The sequence below is a fragment of the Lissotriton helveticus genome, chromosome 7, assembly GCF_964261635.1.
Source record: "Lissotriton helveticus chromosome 7, aLisHel1.1, whole genome shotgun sequence".
In the NCBI taxonomy this organism is placed as follows: domain Eukaryota; kingdom Metazoa; phylum Chordata; class Amphibia; order Caudata; family Salamandridae; genus Lissotriton; species Lissotriton helveticus.
In genome coordinates, this window is record NC_136068.1 from 530,129,622 (window position 1) to 530,146,882 (window position 17,261).

The following is a 17,261-nucleotide window of genomic DNA, read 5'->3' on the forward strand; positions in this document are numbered from 1 at the left end:
AGGTTTTAGCAGAGATCCTGTTTTCAAGAACCATAAAAGAGAGAGAGCGAGCGTACCCCGAGCGACCATGAATTTTTTTGGTTCATAATCGTCCTAGTAGCGCTGTCAAAAAAGGTTGAATGAGCTGGCAATGGTGTGCACTCCGTATTTGCAATTGCAATAAATGTCGGGAAGAGCTGTCGGTTGCTTTGATCCTGATAGCTGAAAAAGGCTATACACACTTTATATTTCCCGCGCTGGATAGATGCCAATGCATGCTGTAACTGGAGAGCAGAACTCAGTGCACGCCGCACCTTCCTTGAACTCAGCTAGGAAGGAGCTACGCACTTACGTAACACGTGGGCCTGCAGCACCGTGCGCGTGACAGCATCTCGATTCCCTGAGTTGTGTCCTAGATTACTTAATTCTTCCGGGATGATTCGCCCTCACTCCTCACCAGGTACATTCCATCTACTTCCGGCCCTGACTCACTCCACTCTTCCCTCTCACCGACGCCTGCACGTTCATGGTTCACTCTTGTCAGTTTCATGTGTAGATCCTGTGCACGTGCCTTACCTTTGATCCAGATTCATTAGTAAGCACTTCCTGTGTTTTGGAAAGCTGCCGCTCATTTTTAAATGGCTGGTTACAGGTGCCCTGGCAATGCCCAGTAACAAGCACAGAACACAAACTATATCTTGTTACTTTTTATAATATTCTGAAAATAATTCCGGAAAGATTTGACTCAACTGTTCTGCGAACCAGAAAGAAGCAATAATCCCCAGAAGTTTTTAGCAGGTTTGGACTTGATTATAGGACAATCTAGCAGGACTGGTCTGTCAGATTAGAGTGTGGGACAATTTTTAGGCGTTTTTGGGCCTTACCTATGGTTTGGTGGACCACTTCTTACTGCTGATTGTATTCCTATAACCACAAACATGGCCTGCAGCAAGCACACATCCATGCAGTCTTCTATACCTGTAAAACACCTATTTATAGCTTATCTTTCCAAGTTCAAAACTGCCCCAGGTTGAAAATGTGGGTTACTGTTTAGCCATCCGATTCGCTAACGGGTGAGAATTCTAATTGGGTGCCTGGGCCTATTTCCTGACCCAGTACGACCCGGTGCACCAGGTATTGAGGAGACGTTTATTTTCGGTAATATCAAGTTTCAGAACTCTTAGGGACAAGAGTTGATGCCCTATAGTCCCCGGTGCAGTGAGGGGTAACATACAGGAATCGGTGTGTCTGCACTGGTTCTCACAAGTAAACCTGTATTTCCAGACATTTAATCATGGAAACAGTCCTCAATGTATGTTATGATCCGGGTGGATGGGCGGGGAGCGCTCATTTAAAAAAAACACCAGATATCCCAGGAGCAGTAACACCTCTCAATTTGTGTCTGTAGTGTTTTTTTTTTTTTGCTTTTTTTTGCCAAGGTGGGATTACTGGGCCATTGTTGAAGGACAAAGGTGGCATGTGAGTTGGAGACCCATTACCAGTGCGGGGCACCAAACATGGTGGTTCAGACACAGGACTGTTCTCTTGAAATGTGGATGTATCTTTAGTTGGTCTACGCGCATGTGATAAAGTAGATCCTACTGCCCACTTTTAACTGCTTCTCTTGTCATTATTCTGCAGGCAACAGCCATGCGAACTCGCTCCGCTCAGCGCCCAGCACCATGATCCCTGACATCATGACCTTTGACTCCAGTCCCAACAACGTGAACCGTAACAACGGTAAGTGCTGCTGCCCACCTATAATAAACAGAGGGCAGTTCAACGAAGGCAAAGAAGGTGGTAAGCGTTTACCTTTTGTGCTTATTGTACATGAAGGCCAGGAGCAATCAGGATAGATCTGAAAGTTCCCTCAACACAAGACAAAGGGCCTGATTTAGACTATGGAGTTTGTATTGCACTCATTTTGGGCAACAGAGTAAAATACTGTATCGCCCTGACAGAGTAACTATCCTACCTACTTAGAGTTAAGCCTTGACGGAAACTGCCGTCACAGCGGTTCCTGTAAATGAGGTAAAAATTTGACAGACTCTGACATCTATCCAATCTTTAAGAACTTTGATTTGGTCAATGGTTGCTACCATCCATTCTAATTGTGATCAAATTAGCTCCCAGCCTAATGCATCTAGTGCTGTGTTAAATATGGCAATGGCAGATCAAAATATATGTATCTAAAATGAAGCCTGAGCAAGGCATGCAGCGGTCATGCAGATATGTTTCAACCCAGCGTAGCACGATTCTCATCAAGACTGGTTTCTCCTACTTATCATACGCACCATCACATCTCTGATCTGTAACATTGTCTGCTGCAAACATTAATACGTTCAATATATGGTCACAGAATTTTTCAGATGGTTACACACTGTGCCTTTGATTTTACATTATGGCTTTGGTCTTGTTGTAAAGTAGTTCCTTGTTACAAACAGCAGCGCACATTTGTCAGCAGCAGCTTCTCAATTCCTGGGAGAGGCTTTACACTAGAGGCTCACAGCTCCATTAACTGCTCTCGCCACCAAAGTCCTACTGAAGACAGCACTACCTGACCCTCTGTCGAGCTCCTGACACAGTGCACACCAGCCACGTTGTCATTGCCAGTGCTTGTTAGTCCTTAGGCCTTTTCCCCGTTTTAGCACTGTCATTTGAACATCACTCAGTGTGTGGGGACAGAAGATTTCCCCAGGCACTAGGCCTTGCAGTGTTCCTACTCAGCTAAACTGACTATAAAACAGCAAATGATTTTAAACTACCATAATATAACAGCCTACTGCACAAGAGAGGCTAGCACCTACTCAAAATACCTACTCTTAACATAAAAAGGACATACATTTTCGTCTTTTTCTCATGACCACGACATTCCTGCTTCCTACAGTTCACTGTCCCCATCACAGCATTCCCTAACATATGAGGGACTATTAAACTTCTCTTGCCATTGGTCAGAATGTCCACCAATGCTTAATTTGTTAAAAATAGATCAGGGGTCCTCATTGTTTTCTCAAGAGCACGCCAAAGCTCGCTATCATTTACGCCACCTCTTGCCTCTTTCTTCCATCAACCTAGACTTGCTATCTCTTTATTTCACTCTTAATTACTCCCTTCGTCAAAGTTTTATTATATTTTGCTTCCTCCTTTCTGCTTTTCTCTTTCCAGCGCTGGCTCAAAGTCTGATGATAAAAAAATAAGTCTTGTTACTCAAAAAAATTGTGCTCGTGGCCACCACCTGTGTCTTCCAGCACAAATTGAAGAACTGATCACCGCACACACTCAAATGAGTGCAAAATGCTGTTATAGTAATAAGAAAGTAAATGTCTTGCTTATTAGTGGGCTGAAGAGACATTTTTTGTATGTGTCTGTAAATGTCACTTTAGACTCAATAACACATTTCCTTCTTCCTTTGTGTAGTCTGCGGCAGATCCAGAGGTCAGAGCCGGATCGTTGGAGGACAAGATGCCCGCAGCCGCGAGTGGCCCTGGCAAGTCAGCGTCCGCATGTCGGACCGTGATATTTGTGGAGGTGTCCTCATAGCGGATAAATGGGTGCTGTCCGCGGCTCACTGCCTCAGACGGTAAGTGTCCGTGCTCCCTCTTCATATCCTATCACGTTTAGAATCTCATGAAGGCAAAAAGGGGATTGGTGGTGTGGTCAGAAATTGTTGCGCCTAAGTCAACAACAGCTCCATATATGAACTTTGCAATGCCCATTAATGTTCCTATAGCTCTGTCTACTGTACTGAAGAGGCACATATGTGAGTAACTTTACTCCAAAGAAAATGCAAGTCTCATGTAAACACTCATGCCATTTACTGCATTTGACAGAATGTTCTCCCCTCAAGCACCATCCATAGAATTCAGGCAGCAGTACAATGCATTAGTCGTGGCAGCCATTGTTCACAATGTTACTTGGCTTTTAGCTGTTTGTAGCCACGGATGTTTCAACACAGAAAATCATGCCTTAACATTGGCCTTCTGCAGGTCCCATTTGAAAACAACTCCCAGCAATTTATGTACTGAGATTTAATTGTGCTGCACCAATTTAACATTGTCTGCATTGGTTTTGCGGTGGAAAGTGCATTCAACAGCAACGCATTGTGATTTCAATATGGTGTGAGAGTATTTTTTTAAAGGGGCCATACAGCATAGAGAAATAAATCGCTTTCCCCAATCCTACATTTCTAGACAAAAAAAATCGCTTTTCCCAAACCTACATTTCTAACAATCAGCAACAATAAGCATGCGAGAATGTTCCTTTGCTTGAGGATGTCCACTTTGATTTTGCGAACTATTGTGTCATCGTTCACAGAATGGTCCCTTTAACATAGGAGATAGCGTGCAGCATCAATGCCACAATTCAGGCCACCACTATTTAAAGTCAGTCCTTCCCTTTCTCAAGTTTCTGCTCTAAATGTTCCCGTTGCACGTTTTTTATGGTTTAATTTCTCATTGAAATATCATGCCATGAAATGTTTTGAATGGAAAACATAATACATCTATTTATAGACTATGATAAGCCTTAAATCTATGAATGGGAAATATTTGGCGTCAGTAAACCCCTAGGATCCATTCCAGAAGCAAACGCCGTCGGTCCAGTTAGTGGTACAGTACAACATATCGGCAAACGCACAGTTTTGTAAGAAGCTGCTATAAATGTTCTTATTCACACGACCTCCGAGGCATGCAAGGGTGCTCGACTCTGGGACACTCTAGAGGGGCCAGCCACCCTGCTCCATGGGCCTGCAAGGGCTTACTTTACACCCTTGCGAGACACCTGTGTGGGTGGGAGAAAGCATTGCAGCTTAGCTTCCTTCCCTCACTATGTTGGATTAGGTTATGAATTTCAGTGAAACTATGTGACCCATAATAGTAATTACTCATCTGCAGTGCTCTGTCTGGGTCAACACACCACAAAGGGAAGGGGTTGCTGGGGTGAGGACGCAGAGTTTATGCATCACAATGTTAGATAGGAAGGAGGTTCAGGAGAAAAGAAAAACAACAGTCGAAATAAACACAATAGTTTCCCAGCATTATTGATGAAGCCAAAAGTACAATTGTGATTAGAGTGTTTAACATATCTGTTGTTCTCTTTCAGGGCGCGTCCCGAACAAATCTGTGGTCCTCGGGACCTTGCAGCTATCCGGCAGCAATCCCCACGCTGTGATCTCGAAGGTGAAGACCATCAGACAGCACCCCAACTACGATTTCCAGAGTAGATCCCCTGGAGACCTTGCTCTCGTGGAGCTGCAGACCCCTGTGAACTTCACCGACTACATCATGCCCGTTTGCCTCCCTGACTCATCGGTCCACTTCCCCACTGGGATGGTCTGCTGGGTCACCGGCTGGGGGTACATCTCTTCTCAAGGTAAGGGGATCTGGCCATGGAAGACCCTCCAGAGCATGCACCATTGTTATCTCCTGTATTTTAGCAGAACCCTACTTTGCAGCTTCTCATGGCAAGTAAGGGAGGTGTATGATATTACCACGCCTTACTTCACAATGCACATCTTTACATCGCCAATTTTACAACGCATACCATTACAACGCATTTATTTTCACTCACATTAGATACACTTTCTCCACGCATTCCACTACCATGCATACTTTTACCATGCTTGCTGTTTCTGAAAAATCATCCTGTCACAGTATTACCCTGCCACCTAATGTTAAAAAAATTATACATTAATTGCCTTTGTTGTTTACAGGTTTGGTGCTTTTTGAACATTTTATAATGTTTGGGTGGGATGGGTGACCTCCCAAACCCCCTTTTTAAATTACCCTCAAATGGGTGGTTTTGTGGGTGGTTTTGTCTTGTGTCATAAAGACTTGCATGACAACAGTCTTTACGATGTAAAAAATTAGAGTAAAATGTAAGACGAAGTAAAAACTTTGTGGTGAAGGCTGTTTACCGCAAGGGGTAGGTTAGCAGTATCGTAAATAAATGTATGTCATGGCACCAAAAACTGTGACAGATAGGAGCCAGCGGCGGTCCCTCCTGAATAAAATCTCCACTGGTGCACACTTGGTTGTGTGATATGGTTGTCAGGCATGAAACCAGGAGACGTCGGGGCATATTTACAAGCCTCTAACACCATCGGAGTGTCACTTTTTCTAACGCTCTGGTGGTGCTGCACTCTACCTTGTGTTTACAAGGTGGCATTAGGCCACTTAACGTAGCTTCTAAATATGCTCCGTACTGCAGCAGTCCACTGCAGCTAAGGGGCGTGCAGTGGTGGTTGCTGTGGGTGTTCCACTGCAACACCCATTGCTTTTTAATGCTGCCCCAGATTTACAAGGCTTGGGCAGAGCCAAAAACTAAGGCCAGGTAAAATCTGGTTTTAGGATGGCGATACGAGGAGAAATTATTAATTTCATATTTTGCTCATAGAAAGAGCAAATTGCCTTTAAAGATTGTTTATGTGCAGGATGGTGTCCCTTCCTGCACATAAACAATAGCCCCTGCAGCGCAGGTACCGTTGTAACATGGCGCAAGGGTACCTGCACTGGCACTAGGCAGCATTTTTAGCTCCAGCGCTAGAGGAAGTTCAGGCGTGTGCTGATTTTTGTAAATACAACACATCCCTTCGTTTTGAAAATGTCAGAGCGCGGCTTTGCCAAATTTGGCATTACACCATGCACAACCATTTTCTTATAAATATGCCCCATGGTTTCTTATGCCTGTTTCCTCAACTCACCAAATTGTGTGATCCTGTAAAAATCTGGTAATCCACTTAAGGACAATTTTCCTCAACTGCCAGAATTATTGCTCAGAAACTGGTTACTCCTTAATATTAGGCATAGTAAAAAAATCTGTATGTAAATAAATGCACACCATATAAATTACTTAATTTCACGTGTGATCACAGTAGTCATCATACATTAAGATTTATATTTGACATTTGAACTAAAACTGCTGCCATTCCCGAAATTTACCGTCACTTTTTGAAACTGAACAGCCCTCAAAACTTCCTCCAAATTTGATTGCATCGTGTTTTGTGGGCTAACGGTGTATGTCAGTAATGTAATTTTAAATATGGAGCATACATTTCAAATTTGACGTTGATTCTATTAGTTGGGACAAAAATAGCATAATTTTCAAGTTTCTCCAGACAAAAAGGGTGGATTCTGGGGAAAACCTGGCCACAGCAAAAATGAAACAAACTAGCAGCATTTTGATAAACTTTTCTCTTCTCTCTAAATAATGCAGAAACACAATAACGTCATGCCAAATTCAGTATATATGAATTACTAGCATGATTCAGATACCCAAAACAAGGAAATCAATGACTATGCACAGCAGGGCTGGCAAAGGGGGAAGAATACTAAAAGCCAGCGTGACAATGGGGATGGTTAGAAGATGGCTGCTTAACCACTTCGGCGCTGATGACGAGCTCAGCTCGTCATGAGTTGCGCCGCTCGCACGCTGATGACGAGCTGAGCTCGTCATGTAAGGCACGTTTTTAAAAAACGCCGCGTACAGCGGGAAAAGCCGCCGCACGTATGCGGTTAAGAAAAAAAGTGAGGCGTGAAGGACATTTAGTGCAAAAGGAAAGGGGGTGAGTGAGACATGCAGAGCTTATTAAAGAGTAGCATTGTTGAGAGAAGCCTAACATTTGCCTATTTTGTACATTGCAGAGGCACTCCCTTCCCCTGGTATCCTGCAGAAGGCCAAGCTGCCCCTCATTGATGCCGAAACATGTGATGAGCTCTACCACATCAAGAATGACTTGTTGAATGAAAACACCAGTCTGGTGAAAGAGGATAAGATATGTGCCGGATATGTGGAAGGGGGTAAAGATGGCTGCAAGGTGAGTTAAATCATTAACTAAGCTTCCAGGTTGAACATTGAAAACTCCAATTTGCTTGCGTATTGTGTAACTGGTTTTATGGGATTTTTCTTGGATGAATCAGTTGGGAAGCTAGTTAGTGAGTTTCCAAGAACCACTACACTATATATTGCGCCTAGAGCAAATGTTTTCAACATTTCATGGGGCAAAAGCAATCACCACGAGTCTTTACCTTATTGTTTTCAATTTTTAGCTCCATGGGAGAAGACACTGTAATACACATTAGAATGATGTATCCAATCAGCTTTATTGGCCCCATTCTTTTTTACCCTCTTCATTGTGGCAGAAACCATGATTTATGGTTGTTCCACAATATTGACTACAATAATATCGACATTCAACAATGTTTATTTCACAGTATTACTGCCACTACATTATCAATGTAGATATAGAAAGGAACTGTAAATGTACATATTTTAACGCCACATTTAAGCACCTTAGTGATAAAACTTCAGATTATATGATAGGATATTTAAAATCTGTCACCTGCCTCTGAATTGAAGATGTATAGGTAGATATGTTTGAGGACCTTTTCTTCTCACTTTTGATTTTTATTATCCTTCAATGTTTGTGCTTTAAGGAGTGGGGTGTGTTGGTTGTTCTACAAAGAGATTTTGCTCTATTAAATGTGAAAACACCAAGAACATGTACTTTTTAAGTTGTGCATAGGTGGGTTTAAGAGTGAGGTTGTGTGAAACTCACTTGTAAACGCGTATATTGGGGGTACTTGGCAGTCCAAAGGGGGCATATTACCAAGCAATAGCGATAATTATCGCTATTGCTTGGTTAGAGACAAAAATTTACCGCTGAGCTGCGGCGATTTTTATCGCAGATAAACCTTGGTATTACCAAGGTTTATCGCAAATGCGATAAAAAACGGCCGCAATGCATGAATATCGCTGAAAAGTCAGCGATATTCATGCATTACTGAGCTAATGCTCTTAGCCAAGTTATCCACCTCCCATTGGATAACATGGCTAAGAACTGCTCAGGGCAGGTGCTAGCTTTTGGAGATATTCGCGCTTAGCGCGAATATCTCCAAAAGTTGGTAATAGGAGATAGCGATGTTAGCGACTGTTTCCAGTCGCTAACATCTTGGCACGCCCACTTTGCATGTCATTAGTGATAAATATCACTGACATGCAAAGTGGGGCCCAAGATGGTCGCTATCTGCTACTAGCTGTCGCTAACTGGTGTTAGCGACAGCTAGGTAATAGGGAGATAATTTTATCTCCGCTTTCTTGGCTTTTAAAGCCAAAAAAGCGGATATAAACCCCCTTGATAATATGCCCCATGGTTTCCTATGATTTTCGCATCATATGACCTCTTGATCGCTGGTTTAGATGCAACAAATCCTTTATGAAGCATGAATTGTTGAAAAATTGATAGCAATCCCCCTGACTGGAATTATGAGTCCCACAGGAGGTGTTCTTATGTCTTTGACCGCCAGAGCCATCACCACTGAAGGTTTCTTGAAAGTCTATACATAAATACAAATTGCTTGTTGGATGTGGTGTCTGCCCTCCTGACACGAGTAGAGCCCAACTGGCAGGGCACTGTGGCAAGAAGCTTTAAATGACTATCAGTAATTTGCCTTCTCTGTAGAACAGCTGATGTCTGCTGAGTGTCACTTGGCCCTCAGAGTTCCCCAGCAGTAGAACATAGGATGGGGTGACTTTGGATTGAAAACTAAATTACATGGGCAATTCTCACATTAATCTCTCAATGAGTTGAACCTCATTGTTGACATATGTCAGCTTACGCAGGTCATGGTTCAAGTCTCAGCATGGCCAGCTCTTTTTTACATTAGTCTGTGATTGGTAAACCGAGTATCGTTACAATGGGTAGTAGTCACACCTGATATTTAGAACTCTTAGAAAAAGTGGACAGGTAGTAAGTGCAGCTGTGAAAACACGTTCAAATTATTACAAATTAATTTGAACTTTGCGGAGGCATCCTGCATTTTATGTGCAAAGCTAATGAAGAAATTAAATTGTTGTTGTAAAACTAAGGCTCCCGACCAAAACGCTAACCACTCCCTAAAACACATTGGCACTGTAAAAATGATGATGCCATATAAGCTAAATTCAAAATCCATACTCTGAATCATGGACCTAACAGTCCATCTCATTGTACATCAGTTATTTCGTCAGTTATGACATCATGGAGAACAACAGATTTATCAGCTGAGACTTTCCATGTGTGCCTTGGATGTGAAACATGTTGATTTGAGTTGTGTCCTTGTGGTTGTAATTACAGAGGGACTTGGGGCGGGCATATCTGCAAACGTAAAGTTCTGAAGCAATAGCATGATTTCCTTTATCCTTTTCAGGGGGACTCTGGTGGTCCACTGGTCTGCCAACAGGATGGGACCTGGCTGCTGGCAGGAATCTCGAGCTTCGGGGATGGCTGTGCATTGGCAAACCGCCCAGGCGTATACACCAGGATCCCTGCTTACATCGACTGGATCAAGCAGATGGTGCCGGAGATCAATAGCACCACGCTGAACGTCAAAATCACAGCCACTAGCCTGGTGCATCAGAATTTTGGAAGAGCTGCCAAAGTGAGCTCTGATTCCCACCTCCCCACCGTCAGCCTGACCCTGGTTACCATAGCCAGTATCCTCCTGAGAAAACTTAGTGACATTTAAAATGTCAACTTATCATCCATAACCAACAACAACTCCGCCCAATCCCGCCTGATAAATGAGCTAATAAAGGGGCGATCCTCTTAGTATAAACCGATTGTACATTCACAGGCTATAACACAATGAAGGAACCCTACCACTGTGAATGAGAAGAAACAGACATACATGTATGTATGATGGACTCCAGGCCAATGTTACATGAAGAATGTGGTATAAAGTATGGGGCGCTCTTCAGAACGTTCCTCTTACGTGTATATTGTGTGGGACACTATTTGAACTGTGAAATAGAGTGATATTTATTTAATATTACATTATTTATTCTTATGATTATTTGCACACCGCAGGATCTCAGTGTAGACACTAGATTACCCCAGGACACTTCAGTAAGAAGATCCAAAAATATGATGATAATATGGAAAAAAGGAGCTGCTTCCAAGTATGAAATTACTGTGGGTAGACTCCATAGCAGACAGCTGGCAGAGGGCCAACATGGCCCCATATGGCTCCTACGGATTAGAGATGTAGAGACACTCAGACCGGAGACATATCCTTGTTATAGGAGTTAAAACCAGAACTCCTACACTCCTTTCTAGATTAGAACTAGTTTCTCTTGCAAATTTACGTTTAATTGAAACACCCTACTTTTTTTGAAACGTTGAGTAGAATCTATAGAAATTCTATGAACACCCCATTGTAACAGCCCACTGCTCACTTCTTTTCCAAAACATATTTGCTGTGAAATCTGTGCAAAAATGCAATATAACCTATATGTCTGTAATGTCTGGCCTCTGGGTCAGTTCATGTTATTTAAAATATTTATTTTGTAAATTTTTCTAGGGTGCTTCTGAGAATGAAATAAACCCATCATGTTATTTACTATATGCTGTTAATAATAAAATACTTTGATGACAATACGCATGTTACAGTACATCTGGCAAAGTGTTTTATTTTTCGGGGGAAGGGATGAGTTAAGATACATTCTGCATGCAGTGTAATGAGAAACATTGATTTCTGGCTGAGATAAAAAATAAAATTATACAAAAACTGTCCGCGGTCCTAAAAGCGAGACTGGACAGGACTTGCTCTGTTTTGAGTAGCTGATCTTAATGTATTTATTGGTTAACTGGTTGTGTATATATTATATATAGTGATAAAACGTGAAATCCTAATACTTAAAAATGCTGAATCAAACCATAAATTGAAATATCCGGTTAGAAAAATGAAAATGGAACTTTAAAATATTGAAGGATTTTATTTCCCATCACTCTATTGGAAACATAACAGTCACGCGTAAATTATGCCAATGGTAGGATTTTAAATTGAGCATCTTTTGCACTAAATAATTTTAGTGGCCACACAGAACAACATTTTTTTAAATGATACTTCAACTAAGCGTGGAATATAGTTAATCTATGGTTCCCTTGAACCAATGTTGCTTCTTTTTAAACATATTTATTGGTACATTGGCGGTGCTGGAAGCAAAAGAAACAAGCAATGGCCTTGGCCTTGCATTGGCGCCTGAACTTGGGCTGGCAGAGAGGGGAAGTATGTATTGCGCAGATGTGCACACTGCAAGAGCAGAACGTTGTCACTCACACTCTTGTAATCCAATGGCTGACGTGGGCTGACCCTGGACCCCTTGCTTTATGCTGTGGTGGGTGAAAGCAAAAATTGAATGATACCACAGCAGACCGATGCATTAAGGGCCAGACTTAAAGTCCCTGCATTTATGTAAGTTTAGTATATACATTGTTTATCAAAAACAAAAGCCATAAAGGCCCTGCATATGACTTTGTATAGTATATGTAATTTGTTTCATCAAAAAACAAAAGCCTTAAAGCCCCTTCATGTAATATTATATACTTGTGTTATAAAAAACAAAAGGCCTTTGTTGATGCCAGACTAACAGTAATGAAGTTCCATCGGTATTACGTGAGAGGCTCATGTGCTGCCCAAAACCCTTATTTCTACTCCTGCACTGTGTCGGGATTATTACTCCCATATCAATAATGGAAATTATGCAGTAGAGACTGAGGAATCAGGATATGAAGATGGAGGCTATGGGTTTACTGCCTAATGACCTTATCTCATGTCAATATAATGACTTTGGTGTCCAACCTTTTCTTCTCCCCCTATTCTTTATCTGTTATTGACTTTCCTGCAATTATTTTGACATCCTCTTTACTTTGACTGCCATTATTGAGTGACATAATCACTTTCCCAACAATTTAAGGAAAATGATTTCTGAAAGAATTATACTTTGGTGTTAGGGTTAAGGAAATCACTACATTAATAATAAAAATAGCTTTATTTAAATTATATTTGAATTTCTCTTAAGTGTAATACAAAATCGAATTAAATAGCTGAATTAAATTTAAGTGAAATCCATATTTGCAGTTGAAGATGGTATAAAATAAGTGCGTTAAATTAAATTAAAATTAAATGTTTGAATAAATATATATCCATGATCAAAAATAGGGTTACAATTAGGTTCTTCGATTTTATTTTAGTACACTTTAATTTAGGTTTAAGCCAAGAATTAATTTGATTCAATATAGGTAGTTTAATTTGATTTGAATTCTATAAATGAACTAAATGATAGGATGAGAGTTAGCTCTAGTATTATAATAGGATAATTAACTTATTATTTGTAGTTAAATGTAATCTAAAATAGGATTATGGGTAGAATTGGTGTTTATTTTAGTGCAATAAAATGTTTATATTGTCTTAATTTCATTTATGTTTGGTGTTAGGTTTAGTGTTAGAAATTGCCAATTTATTACTTTAATTAAATACTAAAATATTATTTAATTCAGTTTAGGGTTAGGGTAAAGGTTAGTATTGCTTACCAATCAATGTAATTGAAGTCCATGAAAAACAGATTAATGAAAGATCATTTCTCTAGGATTTAGGTTTAGACAGAGGATGGAGTGAAGCTGTCACAAAGTAATCGAGCAAGTAAATGTAATTTCAATCCTATAATACGTGGAGAAAATAAAGATTGGTTGAAATAAAGGTCGGGATTTAATAATATGGAGATGTAAACACACTAGACAACATACTACCGACTGTGAACATTGTATTGAAAATATTGAAAAGTACAGTGTTCAGTTGACTATGATTGGCCATCACTTGGGAGACGACCCAAGTGAGATACACTACATTGGTACCACAAGTCTTTCTCAAATGAGGGAGGCAATGAGGAGACAGTGGTGAAGTGGTGCACCTCCAGCATCCGGAAGTTTATTGCAGCAGGCATTGTGGAGGGAGACAGAGAGAAAGGTGAAGCGAGAGGACAGGAGGAAGGGAGAGACAGAAGGGAACTGGCTGGCTTGAACATTTTTTTCCAAACAATTCAGAAAGATCGGGATGCATACCATTTTTTATGTAATCATTTTTCACAGTTTTTATCCATCATTGATAAGAATGCGTGCAGCTTGACATCGAGCCTTGCCCTGTGGCCTTCTAATTTAGACAATAGGGTAATTTAGACAGCCACGAAGGCTTCTATTTGCACAGCAAATAGAAGCCTTCCTGGCTGTTCACTAGTTAGTCCATCATGTAATCCTCTGTAACCATTTCTACCAGTGTTTAATGCTGTTTTTTAAACCTTATGTTCTCTCCAGTTTATTCAGTACTCCACACACGGGATCAGTTGCCAATTTTCCAAGTTTCTCATGCATAAACTGTGCCCATCCGGACCTCTTGCTTAAACACGACAGTTGCAAAGGTTCGTTCCACGCAGTGTTTATTTAAAACCCAATGCATTTCGGGGCTGAAAGCCCCTTCGTCAGGGGACACTATAAAGTAACAACAATGAACACATGTCACTATTACAGAACTCCACACTCTTATAACATTGATGAAGAAATATAAAACAGTATACCATGTACATAAACGCTATTGTCTTAATAAAATCCATCATCTGCGAGTTGCTGATTGACCACAAGTGAATGATTTAAATAAACATTAGCTCCCTGTTCACTGGGCGCACCCTTCATTATACTACTAGGGAATATTTTTACTAAATATAGCACTCAACCTAAACAGAGAATACGAATCAACCCGCCCCTCGCGGTACCCCACACGATTTATGACCACATTTAAATGTAACCTCTAGTCTCTGCCGTAATTAGCCAGGTGTTCACATTGCACTTGAATCTTACATTACCTTCACGGTTCACCCAAATATTTACATAGTGCTCTAACTACGTGTTCCAAAATGTGCAGAACGCACTTACCCCTCATTTTATTCCTCCCTCCCTATCTCATAAACAGCATAAGAGTCCCTTCAAGAACCCCATTATTCCGTGTAGGAACATCTGTTAAACTTAACGGACATTCACGTACCTGCTAAAGAAGAATAAACTTCGTAATCCTCTCATTTCACATGGTGTGACTGTTCGGCGTTTCTAGTGCTTTTAAACCTTACCCTACCAACAAACTCTTCCCTGATTGGTGCTGCTCTCATTATGTTTCCACCATATTTTTAATGAAACACTACTACACGGATGTCAAAAAACTCTAAAACCCACAATGCATTGCAACAGTACATTTGTAAAATTTGAATAGGCGCTATTTTAACCTCCATCAATACACATTTCACAGTTATAGTGTTGGTTCATTCCAAAGTAACATGTTACAAAAGTTAATTCCTTGACGTTAGAACAACGCTGTATTTCCCGAACCTGGATATTCACTCCGTCCTTGTGGAATCTGTGGTTTCGTCCCTTTACTCTTTCTAGTACGTTAATCTTATAGCGGGTGCTTTCCCGTTTAGGGCAATTTGTGACAAACAATTCAGAAAGATCGGGATGCACACCATTTTTTATGTAATCATTTTTCACAGTTTTTATCCATCATTGATAAGAATGCGTGCAGCTTGACATTGAGCCTTGCCCTGTGGCCCTCTAATTTAGACAATAGGGTAAGATGAGGCGACCTCTTGCCCCACGTCAAATGCACAGCAAATAGAAGCCTTTGTGGCTGTTCACTAGTTAGTCCATCATGTAATCCTCTGTAACCATTTCTACCAGTATTTAATACTGTTTTTTAAACGTTATGTTCTCTCCAGTTTATTCAGTACTCCATACACGGGATCAGTTGCCAATTTTCCAAGTTTCTCATGCATAAACTGTGCCCATCCGGACCTCTTGCTTAAACACGACAGTTGCAAAGGTTCATTCCACGCAGTGTTTATTTAAAACCCAATGCATTTCGGGGCTGAAAGCCCCTTCGTCAGGGGACACTATAAAGTAACAACAATGAACACATGTCACTATTACATAACTCCACACTCTTATAACATTGATGAAGAAATATAAAACAGTATACCATGTACATAAACGCTATTGTCTTAATAAAATCCATCATCTGCGAGTTGCTGATTGACAACAAGTGAATGATTTAAATAAACATTAGCTCCCTGTTCACTGGGCACGCTCTTCATTATACTACTAGGGAATATTTTTACTAAATATAGCACTCAACCTAAACAGAGAATACGAATCAACCCGCCCCTCACGGTACCCCACACGATTTATGACCACATTTAAATGTAACCTCTAGTCTCTGCCGTAATTAGCCAGGTGTTCACATTGCACTTGAATCTTACATTACCTTCACGGTTCACCCAAATATTTACATAGTGCTCTAACTACGTGTTCCAAAATGTGCAGAACGCAGTTACCCCTCATTCTATTCCTCCCTCCCTATCTCGTAAACGGCGTAAGAGTCCCTTCATGAACCCCATTATTCCGTGTAGGAGCATCTGTTAAACTTAACGGACATTCACGTACCTGCTAAAGAAGAATAAACTTCGTACTCCTCTCATTTCACATGGTGTGACTGTTCGGCGTTTTTAGTGCTTTTAAACCTTACCCTACCAACAAACTCTTCCCTGATTGGTGCTGCTCTCATTATGTTTCCACCATATTTTTTATGAAACACTACTGCCTTTTTCCTGCTCTTCCTGCAAACTGCTCTGGGCAAAAGTACAATCTTGCAAGCACATCGGGCTGTCACCAGCGAGGGCACAGAACACCAAGCTGCTCCGTAGTCCTCCCGCCGCCGCACCTGCAATCTGCGGCCGCCGAGCGGAGGACTACGTTTTCCTACTGACATCGCGGCAGGAGCCGCCACCGCCCGACCTCGCCCCCGGACGCGCTACTAAAGCGCGCGCCAGCGGTCGAGCGGGTGTCTGCCTTTTTCCTGCTCTTCCTGCAAACTGCTCTGGGCAAAAGTACAATCTTGCAAGCACATCGGGCTGTCACCAGCGAGGGCACAGAACACCGAGCTGCTCCGTAGTCCTCCCGCTGCCGCACCTGCAATCTGCGGCCGCCGAGCGGAGGACTACGTTTCCCTACTGACATCGCGGCAGGAGCCGCCACCGCCAGACCTCGCCCCCGGACGCGCTACTAAAGCGCGCGCCACCCGCCTCGTAAGACGCGAGCGGGATGCCGGGCGAAGCACGGGCCAAGGGCGGGCCCGTTTAAGCCCGTTCAATACCGGGTAAGACTGGACTGGGCCACCCCATTGACATTTGTAAAACCGTTTTTAATATTTTGCCATATTTTCATTGCTTTAGCTTTCGTCATTGTGCACAACCCCTTATTTGGGTTCCACTACCTTGAACTATGTCACCTAGAGGGACCAGGAGTAATAAGGCGCTCCGTGCTGCCCAAACAACTGGCCCAATCGACCAGTTTATTGCCAGAGCAAACGACGCCATTAATCAAGGCGTACTTTTACTAGAACGGAGGGTCTCACAGGATTTGACTGCCG

General features: G+C 41.8%; 1 pseudogene across 1 annotated transcript; it reads left to right on the plus strand.

Annotated features, from left to right (window-relative positions):
* Positions 1-1,426: 1,426 nt before the first annotated feature.
* Positions 1,427-10,772, plus strand: LOC144768717 (serine protease 27-like; annotated as a pseudogene). Its single transcript, XR_013598616.1, has 5 exons — positions 1,427-1,719; positions 3,397-3,584; positions 5,094-5,349; positions 7,620-7,792; positions 10,164-10,772. The product of XR_013598616.1 is annotated as a serine protease 27-like (transcript).
* Positions 10,773-17,261: the final 6,489 nt, after the last annotated feature.